Here is a 20,398-nt window from a genome sequence, read left to right on the forward strand (position 1 = left end):
TGACACGCAAGAGGCCCGTACACCAGTTTAGTGCAAACAACACTAGTTACTCGGACATAGTGATACATGTCGGCTCCAACGATACTAGAATGAGGCAGTCTGAGATTACAAAGAAGAACATAGCTAGGACTTGTAATCTCGCTAGAAAGATGAGTCGGCATTGAGTTATTGTCTCTGGCCCTCTGCCTGCGAGAGGCAATGATGAGAGGTTTAGCAGATTATTCTTGCTTAACCGGTGGATGGCTAGTTTCTGTAGAGAGCAGGGTTTCCAGTTTGTAGATAATTGGCTCTCTTTCTGGGGCCGGCCCGACCTGCTAAAGATGGATGGCCTTCACCCTAACTGGGAAGGCACCATCACTCTTTCTATAAACATAGATTACTGTTTGGTCAATGCAATCCACACACTGTTTCAATACCTAATGCTGAGTCCCCTAGTGATAAGATTTCTGCTGAGGTGGTGTTGATTAAGGAAAATAGCCGTGCCTCCTTAACCGGTCAGACTAGTGACATAGTACCGAGGCGGAATATTAATATTAATATATGCGCTGTAGCCGTCAACAATCGAATTCCTACTTTACTAACATTGCGACAAGGTTTTAATGACTCAAAATACAAAGCAAGACCCAGCCATCAAAATCTTGTTAGTATTAGTACGACCAACATGATGACTCAGAATAATCCAGGAAAAAGTTCCCAGTTTAAATTCGGCTTCATAAATTTTAGGTCACTCACCTCAAAAGCCCTTCTTGTAAATGATCTTAATACAGATGGCAATCTCAAAGTGCTTGGTCTCTGCGAAACCTGGCTAAAACCAAATGAATTCTTATCATTAAATGAGGCCTCACCCCCAAACTTTGTGGGCTCACATGTTGCCCGTCCTTGTAAAAAAGGGGGAGGTGTCGCCCTAATTTCAGAATCTGATCCTAAACTTAGTACGAGGACTAATCACACCTTCAAGACATTTGAGGCTCTCGTTATGCGATCGAGCGCCTCACCATCATTCTATGTGGTAGTTATTTACCGTCCTCCCGGTCCATACTCTGGATTCTTAGATGAATTCCCTGAACTTGTGGCTGCCTTAATAACTAATACAGATAATACACTAATTAAGGGTGACTTCAATATTCATATCAACTCCCCATTGGAGCCACTTACTGTTGCATTTCAAGCAATAATCGATGCATTTGGTTTTACACAATTAATAAAAGCAACAACACACCGGCATGGTCATATCTTAGACTTAGTGTTAACCCGTGGCCTAACTGCCTGAAATGTCACAATTTTGCTGCATACTAATGCTATGTCTGATCATTATCTCATAACATTTGAAGTCCTAGCTCAGTGTGGTCTTATTGTCCACAACTTGGGCTTTAAGAGCCGTGATATTAACTCAACAACCACTGCTGCACTTTCTGAACTACTGCCTTCCGCAACAGCTGCCTTTCCGTCTTTCACTGGTTCAGTCGATTAGCTCATGAATGATATTAACACGGTTCTTTTAAATTCCCTAAACTCTATTGCACCGTTGAAACTTAAAACTCGTCCAAAGCGGCAGACTCCGTGGTTTACGGATGAAACGCGTACGTTTAAATCGTTAAGTAGACAACTTGAGCGTAAATGGCGAAAAACTAAAGTCGAGGTTTTCCGTCAGGCCTGGTGTGATAGCTTGCTGAAATACATAGAGGCTCTTAGGTTAGCAAAAACAAATTACTTTTCCAAAATGATTATTCTTAATAAAAACAACCCTAAATATTGATTTGATACGGTAGCACAGCTAACACAACAGCAGCAGATTAATCATAGTTCCCTCCATTCAGCACACGATTTCATGCAATTCTTTACTCAGCGGATTCAGCTAATAAGGGACAAAATAAAAAAGGCAGTGCCACTTACCCCCTCGGCTGTGATTGTTGATGCTAGTTCGGACAATCACGTTCAAGAAAGTCTGGTTACCCTGTCCCACTTTGATTTAGTATCGCTGGAGTGTCTTAAACACCTGGTTAATGCAGCATCGCTGACGTCCTGCATGCTCGACCCGCTTCCAGGCAAACTCGTGAAAGACTTATTCCCGGTCTTAGGGTCTTCTGTCTTGAATATTATCAATCTGTCACTCTCCGCTGGCATTGTACCTGAAGTTTTAAAGACGGCTGTCATTCAACCACTACTTCAGAAACCTCACCTAGATCCTGAAAAATCTCCCTCACTATAGACCAGTGTCACACCTTCCGTTTATCGCCAAAATTCTTGAGGAAGTTGTAGCACAACAGCTTAGCGATTTTATGATAGATAACAATAGATTTGAACTCCTTCAGTCAGGTTTTAGGGCCAACCACTCAACTGAGACAGCCCTCGTATAAGTGACGAATGATCTTCTCTTAACCATGGATTCCAACATCTCATCAATATTATTATTGCTTGACCTTAGTGCCGCATTTGACACTATTGATCATCATATTCTTATAGAACGTCTTAAATCATGTGTTGGTATCTCAGGATCAGCACTTTCTTGGTTCAGATCTTACATCCTGGGAAGGACTTATAGTGTCTCTTATGGCAATGCGATCTCTGAATCTTTCTCCGTCTCATGTGGTGTCCCGCAGGGGGCAGTACTTGGTCCTTTGTTGTTCAACATCTACATGATTCCTCTTGGCAATATTATACGTAAACATGCTATTAGTTTTCATTGCTATGCTGATGATACCCAACTGCATAGCCCTTTAGAAATAACAGATCCGTGCAAGTGCAGTAAACTGGAGGCCTGCCTTGCCGAGATTAAACAATGGATGTCTTCCAATTTTCTGATTCTTAACCCTAGAAAACCCTAAAACAGAGATGTTAATTATTGTCCCTGCTCATCATCAGCACTTGATTAAGAACACCACGTTGAACCTGGAAAACTGTATTATTTCCCAAAGTATTTCTGCAAAAAATCTCGGCGTGATATTTCACTCAACTCTCTCCTTTCGAACACATATTAATAACATGACAAGAACGGCATTTTTTCACCTCCGCAATATAGCTAAGATTCACCCTATTCTTTCTCATAGCGATGCAGAAACATTAATTCATGCATTTGTCACGTCGCGTCTAGACTATTGTAACGTTTTGTTTTCTGGACTTCCCATGTCCTGCATCAAAAGCCTGCAGTCTGTACAGAATGCAGCAGCGAGACTATTGACAAGGACGAGAAAGCTCGATCATATTACTCCGATTCTAGCTGACCTGCATTGGCTTCCAATACACATGAGATGTAATTTAAAAGTGTTGTTAATTACTTATAAAATTCTACACGGTTTAGCTCCTTCCTATCTCGTCGACTTAGCATCACCCTATGTTCCGCCCAGACAACTTTGGTCACAAAATGCCGGTTTGGTGTCAACCCGACAGGCTAAAAAGAAGTCCGCGGGATCAAGGGCATTTTCCATTCGCGCACCAGTACTATGAAATGCCCTACCTATGGAAGTTCGCGCAGCCACCTCAGTAGAAATCTTTAAATCCTGACTAAAAACACATTTATACTCAAAAGCATTTAGTTAATTGGGCCTGTCTGCAGCTTTCTTCTTTTTTCCTGCCCCCCTCTTCTGGTTTGAAGAGGGGGCCCGCTAGATGGTGAGGGTTGACTTGACCACCTTCATTTGGCCCTGCGCTGATCGACCATCGCGGGTTAGGAGATCGGCCATCTGCGGTCCACTTGGTTGCAAAGTGGGATGGTTCCTGCCCAATGGCTTTGCTTGCTGTCAAGTCATCGTTGCACTATATAGCACAATGTTTTCTGTAATCAATTTTGTTTACCTGTACTTTTCTGAAATGTGTATCTATTTGTCTCTATTTGTCTATGGATCCACTTCAACCTGTGGTCCCTTCTGGAGGTTTCTGATTTTCCCCTTATTGGGGTTTTTGAGTTTTTTCTTCCCTTTCTGGGAGCTTTGACACGGTTGTGCTGTCGTGTACCTTGTCGTGTACACCGAAAAGATGTCTCTGTATGACTTCTTTTTTCGAAAGAAGTCTCGACATGACATCTTTTCATCAGTGAAGCCTTTTGAGACTTCGTGATTTAGGGCTATACAAATAAATTTTGATTGATTGAATTTGATGAAAGAAAATAAACTGATCTTCATTTTCAATGTCAAAACGTTTTGTGGATCTCTTGGTTTCCCTTTATGAAACAATTTCAAATGGCTTCATATTGCAGACACGTATACTGTCACTAATGTCCCAACTCACGTGACTCCTCATGTAACATGTTTTGTCTTAAAACGGAATTTAGAAAAGTAAGAAGACAACTGATCAATAGTCTCCAAAAGGCATACTGAAATTTATATTGATATTTACATAACCCTCTGAAAATATCGGCACTTGCTACAAAGCTTGTTACTTGATGAGAAATACACTTTGTCCATATAATGCAAAATAGTGTAGCTGCATTTTTTACAGATTGATGTGGGCATAAGTAGTAAAGACATCCACTTACATTTTGATGATGAGTGGTTGCAGTTTTCTGACGTTAGTGACACTCTTTTTGACCATGCTCATGCGGAGTTTTAGGCATAGTCTCACGTAGCCGGAGTTCTTGAAAACAGGCGATAAATGCCTGGTTTGCCCTATCTGCTGTAAGTGCCCAGGCTTATTTTTTTTTTTTTTTTAAATCAAAACCAAAAGCTGGCCAAAGCGGAGATTTGCTGAATTCTCTGGATCGTTTGCATGTAGGAGCTTTATGTCATCACTCTACACTATATTGTGCCCAAGACGCTGGAGCCGCTGATGTTGAGAGATGGAAGTTCATTTTGATTGGACAGAATTTTGGCGACACTACTGCGTCTACTAGCGTAGACAAGGCCTTTGACCAGAGGTCACCAACGTGGTGCCCACGGGCACCAGGTACCCCCCAAAGATGACATGAGTAGCCTACAGGCCTGTTCTGAAAATAACTTACAAGAGATAGAACATTGGTAAATTTCTATGAATTTTACAAATAATTATACATATATTACATTTAGATTACATACTACCCTGGATTTACTGTATATATTTACTACAGCTGTTCCTTAATCATTGTGAAAACTAATTAACATGATCGGTGTCTTCACATAAACTGGAAGCCAATGTTCCCTCTAATTTTCAATGCGTCTGAGCATTAACAGAAACTCCCTGAGCAGGCTTTGGAGCAAGCTGAGCAACTTCAGACATGCACACAGTGAGTCTTCATGGGCACATGTGATGTCGCTCCTAAAGTGACCTATATCACATAACTCACATTCTGTCATTAATGAGCAAGGAAGGAGGGGGGCTCTGAGTATATAAAGGGGCATTGCTGCGGCCCTGGATTGAGCCACAGCAAAAGTGGGATCATTTGTGGCTCCTGCTTTGATGACCAAGGCAGCTCGGAACTCCAAGAATTCATGTAAACAGCATGGCCTGACGATGTCCAACAACTTTTAAACATATGTGCGAACTGGTAATAAGCTTCTGGGTACTTATCCCACCATTTATGAGGGGATAGCTGAGGTGAAAAGTGTCGTCCAGGACCAATACGGGAGAACGATGCACCTATGATTGACATGTTTGTTGGGAGTCAATTCACAGCATTTGGAATTATTATCGGGTTTGATCCCGAAAACCCGAAGTAAATTTAAATTTCAGTTTTTGTAATGGCCAAGATTTAGAAAGTTATTTATTTGTTTGTTGGTTGTTTTGGCTCACTGCCCAATGGACATTTATGTCACTTCCTCTTTAAGACAAGTAGAGAGGTGCATGATACTGGGCCTTTAAGAGCCTTGGAGCAGGGTTTAGGGTTCGCGTCACAGGGGCAGTTGAGATTGAAGATTAGAGAGCACACGGTTTCTTTACCGTAATGTTTGCCTTTTATTTGAAGTATTTTTGTTTGAAGAGCTTTGGAACTAGAGTGGAAATACATTTAGCATTTTATTGAATCAAAGATAGATCTATGTAATCTTTTTTTTTTTTTTTTTTTAACCTGAGCATGCATGCGAGTGAACCGGCCAGAAGTATCAACTCGCATAATATTGCCAAAGAAATCACAACTATTTTTGGCCGTTTTCAACAAGTTTGTTATCGCTAGTTTTATAACATGCGCAGTAAGTGTTTTAGACATGACAGTTTAATGTATATGGCACTTGTCACCACGGCAATAGACAAGCTGCAAATTGTGAAAAAGAAAAGAAATCTTACTCACTTTCACTGCTTGTTCTACTTGCATGTACTCCGACAGCCATTCCATCTTAAAAGAAGCGCATTTCTTTTTTACTTTGGCTTTGTGAGTGGATGTGTCGCTGCTTGTTTGTTTCACAAGGAATAGGGGTTAGCTTTTGCGTCTCGCACTGTTTGTGAGCTAGCTAACCTGCACGGGGGATATGTGGGGAATGTTTCTGTCAATGCGTTTGATTGGATGACTAGTGTAAGTGAAACATCGTATAATTGGCAGGACACGTCACTCGCTGTCACATTGCAAAATGGTACAGAAAACCGTATTATTGGTCTAATTATTCAGATGAGGTCTAATATTAGATATTAATTAACACGTTTATATTGCATTTTGTTTTATGCGCAGCATAGACTGTCCTGTGCGCTGAGAACGTGTGAGCAGTGCGCAATTGTGTACACGCGCAGCTTAGAGGGAACACTGCTGGCAGCCCCTCGTATTTAGGACCAAAGAAGTACAGTAGCTCTCTGTTTCAAAAAGGTTGGTGACCCCTGCCTTCGACTGCTGCCCCAAGTTCCAGTCTGCTGCGTGATCTGGTTATTTACAAGTATGTACACATTTTACAGACATCTTTTACCATGCTACAAAATGCTATGCACACAAACATACTAACTGAGGCAATCTTTTCAAAGGGAAACCATTTGTGTGAATTGTTGATAAAGCTCCAACTAGGATGGATAAGCAGACCTTTCGCAATGCCAGACCAGGCACACCACCAGCTCTACAGGTGGCTACTATTTCCGCCACTGACTAAATGTGGAACACCATGGGGCTCAGATTTTACGCCTATTCACAGAGCTGTTTAATCCCCTAAACTGGCCAGGGATATTTTGCATTTCAGACCTGTGATCCCTTCCTTGCCATACAGATGCAGAATCATGTGTTCAGTTTCTAGTGAATGCAACAGATGTTTAAAAAAGAAAAAGAAAACAAAACTCCAGCATTATCCCATAGAGTGTTTGTTTTTGGAGTTGATCTTTTTTGATTGGTTGTTTTTTATACATCCGTTCTGTAGCTCTTTATTCTGTTAATGGTACATGAAAGGAAGCGTCTATTTCCAGTGGCAACAGGTAGAAGACCCTACATTTGTCAAAAATAACAGGGCACACATACACTTCAGTGATTGTTGTGTCTTGAACATAGTCAGATCCTTGAGATAACATACTGGTATTTTTATAAATTACATTACATTTTTTTTTACAACACTGTATCCTGTTACAAATCAAAACATGAATATATAAATGCCCTTGGAAAACTGTACATCCTAATCCCAATCAAAATTTTGAAGCAACATTAGAGATGCAGCAATTGCAATCAGATAGATTCAACTTCAATTGCATATTAGGCTTATTGGCAAAATGTACACATTTTCAGCTGTATTCAATAAAGAAAGTAGACGTGAACAGCTGAAATAGTAGAATAAAACTAATGTTAAAACTAATTTCACTATAGATTTGATCAAAATTACTCAAATGCTACTTTTAATCACCAGAGCAGTCTCAAAAATATTCACCTTCTGTCTCAAGCATACCTGATATATATATATATATATATATATATATATATATATATATATATATATATATATATATATATATATATATATATATATACTGTATATAAAATCACACACACACACAGAGTACAGTGGACCCCACCATACAAAATTAATCCATTCCGGAGTTCGGATTGTGAGGAGAAATCGTCGTGGTAATTAGCTGATGCGTATAAAATCCCAGTTAAAAAAAATATATAAATTGTATATCCAAAAATTGGTAGCAAAATAGTATAGTAAGTGCTACTCATATATAATATACTTAATTCAATTAAAGAACATCAGTAATAAAAATATTTGAGGAAAATATTACATTTTATATACCTTTGAGTGGCGTTGATTTGAGGTACTTACGGCCGTAATCACTAACGTGGGTAGCCTAGCCAAGCCTAGCCTTCTTTGTATTTCTTGATTATCTCCAGCTCTGTTTCCATACTAATCATCTTCTTAGTTTTCCCTTTAACGTCACTAGCAATTTTGCGACCCATGGCTAACCAATTTATGTTTGAATTAAGCACTAAAACGCACATTAAATAGGATATTGTAAGCACCCACATCAAATCAAGTCTTTAGCATATCGGCGTCTTAGTGACTCCGTGACGCTGACCAATAGCAGACCAGCATCTTAGTGATGCCCTGACACTGACCAGTAACAAACCACCATTTTAGTGACGTATGCAGTGACGCAAGAAGTGATGTATGAACGTGATGCGACTCGCAGTCATACGCACGCAGACTGACCGCCAAGTTTGAATATTGTAAGTGTTGTTATTCTGTCCTCAGTGTGTGTGTGTCAGAACACACTTGGACAGATAGCGAATAGTTCCTCAAAAAGATGAAGAAAAGTAATTTAAGTTGTTATTGTTGTCTTCAGTCTTTTGAGTTTACAATATTTTCACTGTAAAACAAAACAATACAAACAAATAAATGCAGCACTTTTGTTAGTCTGCATCCCCGCCACCTGATTTATGCTGTGGGATGCGTCATTTCAATTCAACATGCAGACACAACGTGTTTTTGTTGGGTCGTTGCTAAACAATTGTTTCATTGTAGCCTGCAATGGGGGGCATCCTCTTGATGTGACTCACACTCTTTGGCTGCATTAGCCAAGCTGTACTTTGATGCTTCTTTCACTGAGCTTTATATCAGATATTGTTCAAGGTAGGACGCGAGCAATCTATAGCGGTAAAGTGAGAGTCAAGAAGGCAAATCAATCAAACTTTTCCCCCAATCCAAAAAAAAGTCCGCTGTCTGAGAAGTTTTTAGCCTTCTAAAACGACCAAGCAATGAGAGATTGACAGACAGAACAAGGCTAGAAATAGGGAAATAGACTATCATCGACATGAAATGATTACATATAATCTACTATTAATTAATGCACATAGTTGAACTATTGATTTGAAATAATCTTTTATCACTTGATTGTCTGTAATTTCAAATCAGTCATCTTTCAAATTTTTGTTGTGCGTTTGTACTATGAATAAAACAGTTTATATCATCTAGAAAAATAGCTATTAACCCCAAAAAGATTTTAAAATATATTTTAGAGCTGTAATTTCAAAACAGTGATATTTTTGCTCAATATTATCTTGTAACGTCAGATAGTGATATCGTCCCATGCCTACTCATAAACATTCAAAATAAATAAATAATGTTACAATTGTGAGTGATAATTCTCCCAATGCTCATCAGAGATGAACAAACTGACATGCTTTGCACACACAATTCAGCTGCTCATTTAAAGTTTATTTTCATCTATCGTTTGTCATAAATGTAGCGAGAATAATTAATATTTTTCATTTGGGCAACAGTTTTCACATACTGTATTTTGATACTGCAATTTCCTTGGAAATGACAATGTATGTTGTTCGACCTTTTTAAAATCATTTGTTTAATATTTTTTATAATATAACAGCTTTATAATGTATATCTAGCTTCAAAGAGTAGCGGTTGACCACATTTTATGTTTGGGGGAAAAGCAGACTGAAGTTGTATGATGAGTCTTCGCAAATCTGTATACAGTGGGCCCCTATGTTACAAGATCAATCCGTTCCGCCATTGGGCTCGTAAGGCGAATTCACCGTAGGGCGGGCAATCCAAACCTATGTTAAATAGCTAATGCGTTTAGAATCCCAGGTAAAGACATCACAATTGTACATACATATTAAAAAATTGGTATCAAAATAGTATAATAAGTGCTACATATAAACAACCAGAAAACATCATAAATAAATAATATAGAAAGGATTTATTTACCTTTGAGGGGCGCTTGTTATGATCATATTCCCTGGTAAGGGTGGCCAAGGCTAGGCTAGCTTCATATTTCTTGATTATCTCCAGCTTCGTTTCCATATAAATCATCTTCTTACTTTTCTCTTTAACATCACTAGCAATCTTAGGACCCAAGGCTAACCCATTCAACTTTTAATTAAGCAATACAATACGCTATAAATACAGTTTTGTAACCACTCACAATCGAACAAAGATTTACCGTTTTCCCATTTTGAAATGAGTGAGGCCGATCCAATAGCAGACCAGCATATTCATGAGGAGACACCAACCAATAGCAGACCAGCATTGTAGTGACGCGTTGCATGGAAGCAGTTTGACGGCAATATTAAATATGAGCAATTACCTTAAAATGCCTGCAGATGGAGACAAAACAACACAAATACAGCCAACCCCCTAGGTTCATGACAGCTGTTTTTGTCGCAAAGCAGGGAAAGTACCTTAAAGAGGGGACAAAAAACTGTCATGTGTGTGTGTTTGCTCTGTGCCTAGGCAGTGTTCAATTGTGCCACGAGGGGGCGGGGTCACCAGCCTTGCGCACCTGTTCCCCATTACCCATCAGGGTCTTTTTAAGGCTGGTTGCTACAGGAAAGCGACGCTGGGTTATTCCTTCGCCATACTCCCTGCACCCAGTGAACTCCCATGCCTCGCGTCCCTCTCGCTTGTGATCTTTTGGTTGGTACTTTTCTCTAGTTGTATTTTTGCTCGCTTAATGTTTTTTGTTGTTATTTTGTTCCTAGTCGTTCTCCTGTAGCCTACGTCCCCTCGTTGCCTTACTCCTCAGTTGGACTGATCCTTCCTAGACGTTCTCGTCTCTCCCTTAATTCGTACTTTGTGACTTTTGTATGTACTTTCCCGTTCCCTTTTTGTACACCCTTATTTTCCACGCCAGACGTGCGCTTTCTGTTGTAATAAACTCTTTGAACCCAACCCCTCGGTTGTCGGTCGCATCCTGTTTGGGCTCGGGGTCCCCCGTGACAAAAACTCAGTACTCCATATCGCAACATGAAAAAAACGTAAGACAGGGACGCTGTAACCCGGGGGTCCACTGTATTGAAGCAGAAATAATTTTTTATTTAATCAAATAATCTGAATTCAGAGACCTCAAAATTGGAATCAAATCAAGAGACAGTCATAGACGTTTTTGGAAATCAAAATTGCGGGTCCATCGGGTTTGGGCCTGTTGTTTCCCCCGGGATTCTCAATTTTCAGAGGTAAAATGAGTGCTGTATGAGCACGATAAATGAAACGTTTCTAAACATAAAATGTCCACCAAACATGCATGTCACAAAGAGAAAGCGAAACATAACTCACAAGCGATGTGTGTTTTTTTTTTTTTTTTAACACAAACAGCGATAGAAACATCGAGAATGTTGTTGTCAAGCAGCTGCAATAACCCAGAATAAGCAGATGGATGACGCCACGAAATAAGCCACGAAGTGCAATAATATCTCACTTTTTTGATGAATTGCAATAGATTTTGCCTTGGCTTTTGTCGTTTCTTTTTTTTTTTTGTACCAGGGTACGTCGTGTTACGTAACTGATCTGTTTCATTTATGGTTGAGGAGCACTGTCACCAGTATCCTGCACTAGAACTTGTGGCAAAGTGCTAACTGTATATTCCTGCCACATGAGTGCCATCTGAAAGAGTATTCCCAATTGCTGGGGACATATTAACACAGTCAAGAGCATGCTTGAAATTGAAAAAATGTTGCATGTTTTTTTATTTTTTTAAAGAATGTTTAATGTGTGCTTAGAGATGCCAATGATGTGGGTACTGAAAAATAATAGAATGTTTATTATGCTCTAGAAATGGAAAATAATTTTTTTTAAATATTTTTCTCAGTCATTTTAATATACATGCCATATTTTTTTTTCCAAAACAGTGCCCAATATATCACAATGCGCAATATTCCTTTGCTGTATCACAATACAGTGGACCCCTGGGTTACGGCGTGCCTGGCTTAGGTTTTTTTCACGTTACGATGTGGAATACTGAGTTTTTCGTCCCCTCTTGAAGACATTTATCCCGCTTTACGATTAACAACAACAACTGTACAACGTATAGGGTTGTTTGTTTGTTGTTTTGCCTTCCTCTTGAGGCATTCACGTAAAATTCATGTTACAATCTTAACAAAAGGATTAATCTTGTAAACTGGGGCCCCACTGTATATGGCGAAACACTTTCATGACCAAATACCTAGCCCTAATATATAGAGATTTTTTTTTTTTAAACTTAATTTTAAGTAATTAAGTAAGGAATTATCCAAAAATTTCAGATAAGACATCCTTCCCTTGGACCAACAAGTTAAAGGATACAAAATGATAGCAAGTGGGTTGAGTGTTGAGTGGTACAGTTGGAAGGTTACTTTGGATATTCAAAGTTAAAGGAACAGTAGCTTCACTAACCTGGGCATAGCAGAATGTGATGGCTGCCACCATATTCCTGAGAATGCAGGTGGTCAAAACCAATGTTGGGCAAGTTACTTCAAAACTGTCATGCATTTTTTATTACTTATGACTCTCATTTCAAAATAATTAGCTACATTACAATATTGCTGTGTTTTAAATTTAATGCATTACACTGCTATTGCATTACTTTTATATTACTCTCACCACCATAATTGGAAATATGGATTTGCCATTCTAAATGTAGCTCATTACACATCCGATGAAAGGTTGGCTTAAGCCTAAAATCAGTACAAAGCATTTAATCTGTATTGTAATGTAAACCTTTAAAGACCTGATACAAAATCTTTTTTTGTAATTTAATCCCTTTATTACTTAGCTTCACAGCATTATGATGCAGTGTTTATGCTGCTAGGCAAAACCAGTTATTGCATTTCACAATTTCAATAGTACTATTCAAGTTCAAGTTCAGTCTAGGCAAGTTCAGTCTAGGTTATGGACAGATGTTTCAAAAATAGGTGGTTTTGTTGGGGGCTAACATTAACAGCTAGTCATTGTTATGCGTTATGAATTGTTGTGTCCTGAGTTTTGTGTGGTTCATTTTGATACACATTGACCTGAACGTTAGCTTACCCGTCATTATTGCTAATTGCGGGATCTTGCTGACAAGGTTTCGAAATGCTGGTGAATCCACTGTGGGAAGCAGCAGCATATCTTCTACATACAACATACTCTGCCATGAATCTCCTACCCTCATGAGGTCAGAGTGGCATCCCTCAGCGAGAATGTTCAATCTGTCGCGTGTTTTCTTCTCATTAACTTCACGTTACTATGGCACCACTGTAAATGGTTTGTCAAATTACTGGTCCTATTTCACGGTGGACAGCTCTCAGTGTTGTGTACAAAGTACATCTAACAAATATATGCTTCTTGTCTTTATATCTGACAAACTGAAAGTGATGGGCGTATGTCCATTTGTGTACATATTGTCTGTACTCAACCTGTGGCGGAATATATATGACAGTAGCTCTGGTGCTTCTTTTCTGCTTCCGACACTGGAAAGCTGTTGCGTGTATAGGTCACGATGGATTTAGTCAAGTATCAAGACATATTTGCCTATAGGGAAGCTGAAGCTTGAGAGTCATTAAACCTTTCAACAGAGTAATTCCACCGTGGCTTGGGTTCAGAAGAAGAAATTAAAGATTCTAGAATGACTGTCACAGTCTCCTCTCTTGAACCCCATTCAATATGGGGATTTAAGGGAGGTGGTTGCAAAACGCACACTCAAGAATATTACTGAACTGGAGGTCATCGGTCATAAGGAAGGGGCTAATATTACTCTAGAACGCATTTGAAAGTTGGTGTCTCTGTTCATAACAACAAAAAGATGATCTACTAAGTACTGAAGATGCTCGTCATGAAGTGGTTGAATAATTTGGAGACCGCAATAGGCTTTAAAAGTAGTATTTTGTGTTTAATTTGGATCAAAACCCTTGTAATATGAGTTTTATTGTACTACTTAAAGAGTTCTTGTGTCGTTTCTTTCTTCCAAACAACTGATGTACTGTTGAGTTTGAAAATAAGTGCAATATGCATAGGGGTTGAATATTTTTTTATTGCAACGACAGTGTCTGGCAGGGCATCTAAACCCCATGTAACTTTTAAACCCCCACCTAGGATTGGTGATTGCAATATCTGTTTGCTAAACAGCATCTATGTCTTCTCAGACCTCTTTGGAACAGAGACATACACACCGGGAACATGCTTTCCCCAGTCCAGTAGACTAGAGACCCCTGCACACTCTGAATTGTCCACCTTTTACTTTTTTACCAGCTAATTGCCAGGCATGTAAGGTACTACTGTGGTAATGTGTGTTGTTCCAGGTAGTACACTGATGTTTATCACTGTACAGCCTTTGCCTGTAGGCTGAACAGCAGGGCAACTGGGTACGCTTTAGTTGGACGCATGCATAGATCAAACAATTTCAGTAGTCTCTTGAATTATCATTGGATATGCCAATCTGTTTATTTTCATCACCATTCATGTGACCCATTTTGGTTAGCAGCACTTTTTGACATCAATACTGAGAAAACATAATTTGAGTATCAAACCAAACTAAACGTCCACCTTCATGACCACGCAGGGGCGAAAACTGTTTGGCGTCTTGCCCTTTGCACCTGAGTGCTTTCACCAACCGGCACGTATTACTGTATTCATGGCATCCATGGCACCACCCACCATAATAGATTGATTGACATGTCTTCAGACAGCTTGTTTAACTCTTTTTAAATAAACAAAATAAAATAAACAAAACGCTTTTTGGCTGCAACAATCACCTTTTGTGTTTTCTGAAATTTTGGTTGACAGGAACAGTGCATCTTAGAAAAATGATCCCTTTAAATGTCAGGTTAGCACATAAGCCCGTGACGGGGAGTTATTTGAAAGGTTAATGCCACCCATGTTTGGGACTAGCATTGCAACGTCTCGACCCAGTGTACTGCCAACAGGTAAAGCACTTTCATCGATTGTGGGTTTTATGTTGTCTGCTTTAACTATATCGCTTTAGAAATGATTTATGCCCCATGATGTCACGGAAACTAAACTTCATAGTGATTGTGCAGCATGCATGATTGTGCAAATGTGCCAAAATAATGTGCATGTTAAAGCGGTATTACTTTGTTACTGTGTTGGTTGATTTGTGTGTATCCCGTGTGAGGAATGTAGTTGGGTTATGGCAATCTGCATAGTGTTTGTACCAACTTGGCAACATCATGTTAATTGTTGGAAAGTGCACATTTATTCCTATACATAAGACTCAAGAGTGCAATTTGTATATTCTTTGTTTTGATTTATTGTTGTTGAAACTGTGCTGGATATTGCTCATTTGGTGACATTTTTATTTTGCCAGTATTTATTTGAAATCTGAAACTGGATTTTTGACAAAATTTAGGTTATTACCTGCTTGTTCCGCATTATAATTCCACCTGCTCCTTTTCTTTTCTTTTCTGCTTGATCAACAGCATAGCTACTCATCATCTGCAGCCCCCAACCCCCCGGTCCAAGACAAAAATCTCAAGCAATGACCAGTCCGTGGTGATAAAAAGGTTGGGGACCCCTGCTGTATTTCACCTCTGATTCTCCAGTTGATCAGAAATGCAGTGTTCAGAGCCAGTGCGAAAAGTATCGTCTCTAGCATCAACCCACGCAAGACAGCTGGACTAAATAACAGCTCATAGTAATCCAAGATGTCAGCACATAATCACACATCTCTTCATTTGTGACAGTAACTATTGACTAGTCACACCATAAATTGGTGAACATATATCCAATATTACATCTGACTCTCTGAATCATACCACAAAAAGATCCATATCTTTAACAGATCTCCTGCAAAATTGTTAGCAATCATAGAAGTATGGAACAGGGTAACTGTGCCACATTATCACACTGTTTATGTCAACATCTTTTCCAACTCTGAAGTTCCTGGAAGCACAACGTGTGATTAATTATGCACAAAAGACCAATCTACTTGTGGTTTGGTATTGCTTAAACAACTGAAAAGACGTTCAGGTGAAGAAATCCAGGATGTGTCATCAATTTGGATTTCATCAGCGCTTGACGTCTTTTTTTTACCTTGATTCCTTGACTCCTGAGGACTGGATTGTTTATACACTATCACATATACAGTTCAAAACAAATTGATAGAAAACTAGTCAGGTACAATGCTTTATTCAACTATTGTTAAACTTACTATAACAAGCATAACAAGAAACATTTTTAAACATATTACTTGTGCCAATTTCAATTTTTTTCTTTTGTGGGCCACATAAAATAATGTGGCAGGCCAGATCTGGGCCTGGAGTTTGACAGCTGAGGGCTATACCATTGAAAGTGACACTCGTGGCAATAAATGTTTTAAATGCTCTCTGTGGTTTTTAAATGGGGTGAATGAGAGGTACAAAATAAACATGCTTTGGAACTGAGCAGATTCAACTCGAGCTCATATAATTCCCGTGTCCAAAAACGTAAAAATTATGCAATTAAAATCATAGCATGAATGGCTTCAAAATATTCAGGTGTTAGAATAAATTCTGAAACAAAACATGCTTGATTAACAGATGCAACAGTTAAATACAGCCATAAAAAGTCATTTGTACAAACATTGGCTGCTTCATATTAATAGCCAAAGGTCTCCACATTATTAAATGGGGTATTGTCAAATAATGATGTCACAAAGGTAGGCCTGCACAATTAATCGAATTTTAATTGCGATCATGATATTGGCTGCAACGATTAATTGAGCTGATCCTCTGCAATTTTAACATTTTAAAAGCCAGTTACGCACATGTCAGTCCTCCTACCACCAGGGAGCAAACGCAAAGACTTCGATAAGCTTAAGAAATAGCAAGTGAGTAAAGAAGGGCTAACACGAACTGTATGCACAGGCATTTGCAGTTTACCACCAAAACCTGAAGCAAGCCAGCACTTCAAAAACGCCTTCTAACAAGCAAGGAACAATAAGAAACGCTTCTGCATTGCCACTGAACCCAAGTGCGAGAGCTACCAAAAAAACACACGTAAATCGCGTTCACTATGAAGCCATGATGGTGGAAGGTAGTGGATTTTGGCGGCCGCTTGACACCCTTGACCGTGGTATGAGATCACTTCACATCAACACTTTAGACGCACAATAGTTCTAACACTTTATCAGAAAACCAAAGTGGACGTAATTGATGCCATGAAAGATGCATTTAATTTTGCCATCACAACTGATTCCTTTGCTTGTTTTTGAAAAGATCACCTTTACATCCCTGCGGCATCATTCGGCAGTGAGCATGTCATGCAATTTTTTTTTTTAATGTTTAGCACTTTAAACACGATTTTTTTTTCTGTTCAACTACGAAAGAGCTCTGCTGCAACTTTTCTTGAGCAGCATGTGAAAAGGAAGTATTTTATTTTGTTCATGTTGAACTATTCTGAGAGATCTCAGTTGAATAATTTGTTCTTGCAGCAGGGTATGGAAAAACCTTGTATAGTTTATTGCAGCCTGCTCATTGTAAATATATCATTTTAAAATTGAAAAGTTTATATTAGCAATATTTTTTTTATTTAAAAAAAATGCAAATAATCTTGTCATAACTCGTTCTTGTGTTCTCAATCTCGTTGGATATCTCATCTCGTGGGATTTTCATCTTGTCTCATGTCTAATTGAAACCCATTTTGAAAAGTCTGGATTGGAATTGGAATACATTCAGTTTGAAATGACCAAAAATGACAATTTGATTGCTAATTCCATACACATGTCAAGTGATTCTGTTACCTTTAGCAGCCTCCCTTCAGCACTAGCGTGAAATGGTGTTGAATTTCTCACCTGAATCCTAATATATACTGTGCTAGCTGTCAAATGAGACCCATTTGGGAACTTTGGAATAAATTGGGTTTGAAATGACCAAAAATGACATTTTGACTGCTAAGTCCATACTCACTTAGAGTGATTCTGCTACTTTTGTACTGTTTTTTTTTTTTTCTTACCAACAAAAAACAACTACAACAACAACAAAAGGCTGTTGTAGGTGTTGTTACAGGCATGTTGTTGTAGTACAGGGGTGGCCAAATCCTGTTCTCTATCCTGTTTTCCATCTTTACCGACAACCAAAACATCTGAATCAAATAATGAGCTCATCGGCCTGCTTTACGGAATTCTGATAAAGACCCTGATTTGAGGCAGGTGTGTTGGTCGAAGGGAAACATCGAAAACAGGCTAGATTGTGGCTCTCGAAGATCAGATTTGGCCACCCCTGTTGTAGTATGTTCTTGGTTCTAAGTAGTCTTAATTTTTTTCATTGGTTTGCACTCAGCAAAATAGCTTCGTTGCCCTGTGTGCCAAGTTTTTGTCATGTCTTGGGTACTTGATCTATTTGAGTTTATTATTTCTATTTTTCACTATCAAGCCTTTAAGCCTTTGTGGCATCACAAGGGGACGTGTAGTGGAGGGACGCTACTTCCTCTTCTGTGAGCAAACGCCACACCCCAAAATGGCCCATATGGCGAGGACTCCATTGCCCAGCATGCCTCGCCGCCTCAACAGGTGCAGCTGATTAAGTAACGGGATAATAGACGGCCTGGCTGATTGGGGAGAAGAGACTGTGCTGCTGAGGAAGAGACACCTGAAACAAGAAAGAGAGGGCCACTCAAGCCAAAGCAGGAGAGCAGTGAGAACAGGTTTTAAGTTGAAGCTGAACTTTGTGAGCCAGTTTTTGAATCCAGTGAACAGACTTTATTTCAAGTTTTTGCTTTTCTGATCATCTATTTTTCCTGCTTTCGTTTGCATTTTTGTATTTTGTATAAAGAAAGTATCTTTGAACTCTAAGAACCAACTTGATTTCAATTACTGCCTTTTGACCACCTGTTTTGATATAGTTTCTTTGAACTTTGTGTGACGAAATAAACATTCTATCTAGAACATATTACCGTCTGCCCTGTCACATCTCACGCGACGTCACACCTTGTTTACATACTGCTTGTTTAAAAACAAAACAAAAAGTACAATAAATAAACATGTTTGACCTAGCAAGATAAATAATCGTGATGTCAATATTGACCAAAATAATCATGATTGTTTTGGACATAATCGTGTAGCCCTACACAAAGGTGGATTAGTGTAAACTTAATTAACTTAAACACAATTTTTTTCCTCCCAAACAGCGCAGAACACAGCCATAGTTACACAGCATCCTCAGACACTTAATGAGGCACATTTACTGACAATCTTAGACCAGGGTTGCACTGCAGAGATGGCCGTATTTACTGTGCTTTTATCACACTCAACTCAAGATGATTATTTTCGCTCCCACTTGTTCCTCGTACAATGCACACAGCTTCCATGCTGCTGTCGCTCTCATTCACATGCTCTCTTCCAGGTAGGTCCGTCCTCCTTCTCTCATATATGCACCATAAATAGTTGATGAATATTCAGTATGAGAGCAGTTTTATTGCTCCCCTGTGACATGTTCGGTAATTTTCTTCATCAGATGCGACGGAACTACGTAAATCATTTGACTGCTTGAAGCTCTAAAGAAAAAAAAAAAAAAGAAACCGTGTCACATTAAAATCTGCAGTATTAAAATTGGTGTGGAGAAATAAAGCAGCAGTTTATAGTCTGGAATTTATGGTACTTTGTAGGTTTATACTTGTAATTTTAGTTCATAAACTGATTTTTATATTCATTATTGCTTAACTTGCGTTAATCTCCTATATCAGTGGTTTTCAAAGTGGGGTGAGCAGACCCCTGACTGCAGAGACTCTGTGAAATAATTTGGGTTATTAATAAAAAAAATATATATATATATATATTTGTGTTCATTTGATTTTACATTACATGATGAAAGTATTCATGATTCTACAATACAGCAATCAATTCAACCAGTTTAATATATTTTTAAAAATGTGAAAATATTGAAATTTGTCAAAGTATGTTTTGTGTCTACAATTGCTTGTTAACAAGGCGATGAAGCCAGCATACTAAGGCCTTGTCTACACATAGCCGTGGTTCTTGCAAACTGGCAGTGAATGTCTCTGTTTTGCCCTATTTGCTGTACGTGGCGGGGCTTCTTTTTTTTTTTTTTTTCCATCAAAATATGGCCAAAGTGGAGATTTGCCTAACCCTAGGGTTTTGTGGTTGCGTGTTATGAGCTTGTCATGGCGCTACTCCTTTTCCCGCCATAGAGGCAGATACTGGTGACGTCAGAGGTGGGAGTTCTTTCTGATTGGACGTGTCAGAGGCAGAAGTTCTTTCTGACTGGACAGAATTTGGCGACACTACTGCCGCCAAGTGACTTGGCATGGTTGTAAATTAATGAAACCGCACTGTGCTGGATCCGTATAGATGCCAATTTCTTTAAATAAACAAGCAACAACCACGAGGA

The sequence above is a fragment of the Hippichthys cyanospilos genome, chromosome 5 (genome assembly GCF_059441005.1).
Source record: "Hippichthys cyanospilos isolate Australia breed blue-spotted pipefish chromosome 5, RoL_Hcya_1.0, whole genome shotgun sequence".
Lineage (NCBI taxonomy): Eukaryota > Metazoa > Chordata > Actinopteri > Syngnathiformes > Syngnathidae > Hippichthys > Hippichthys cyanospilos.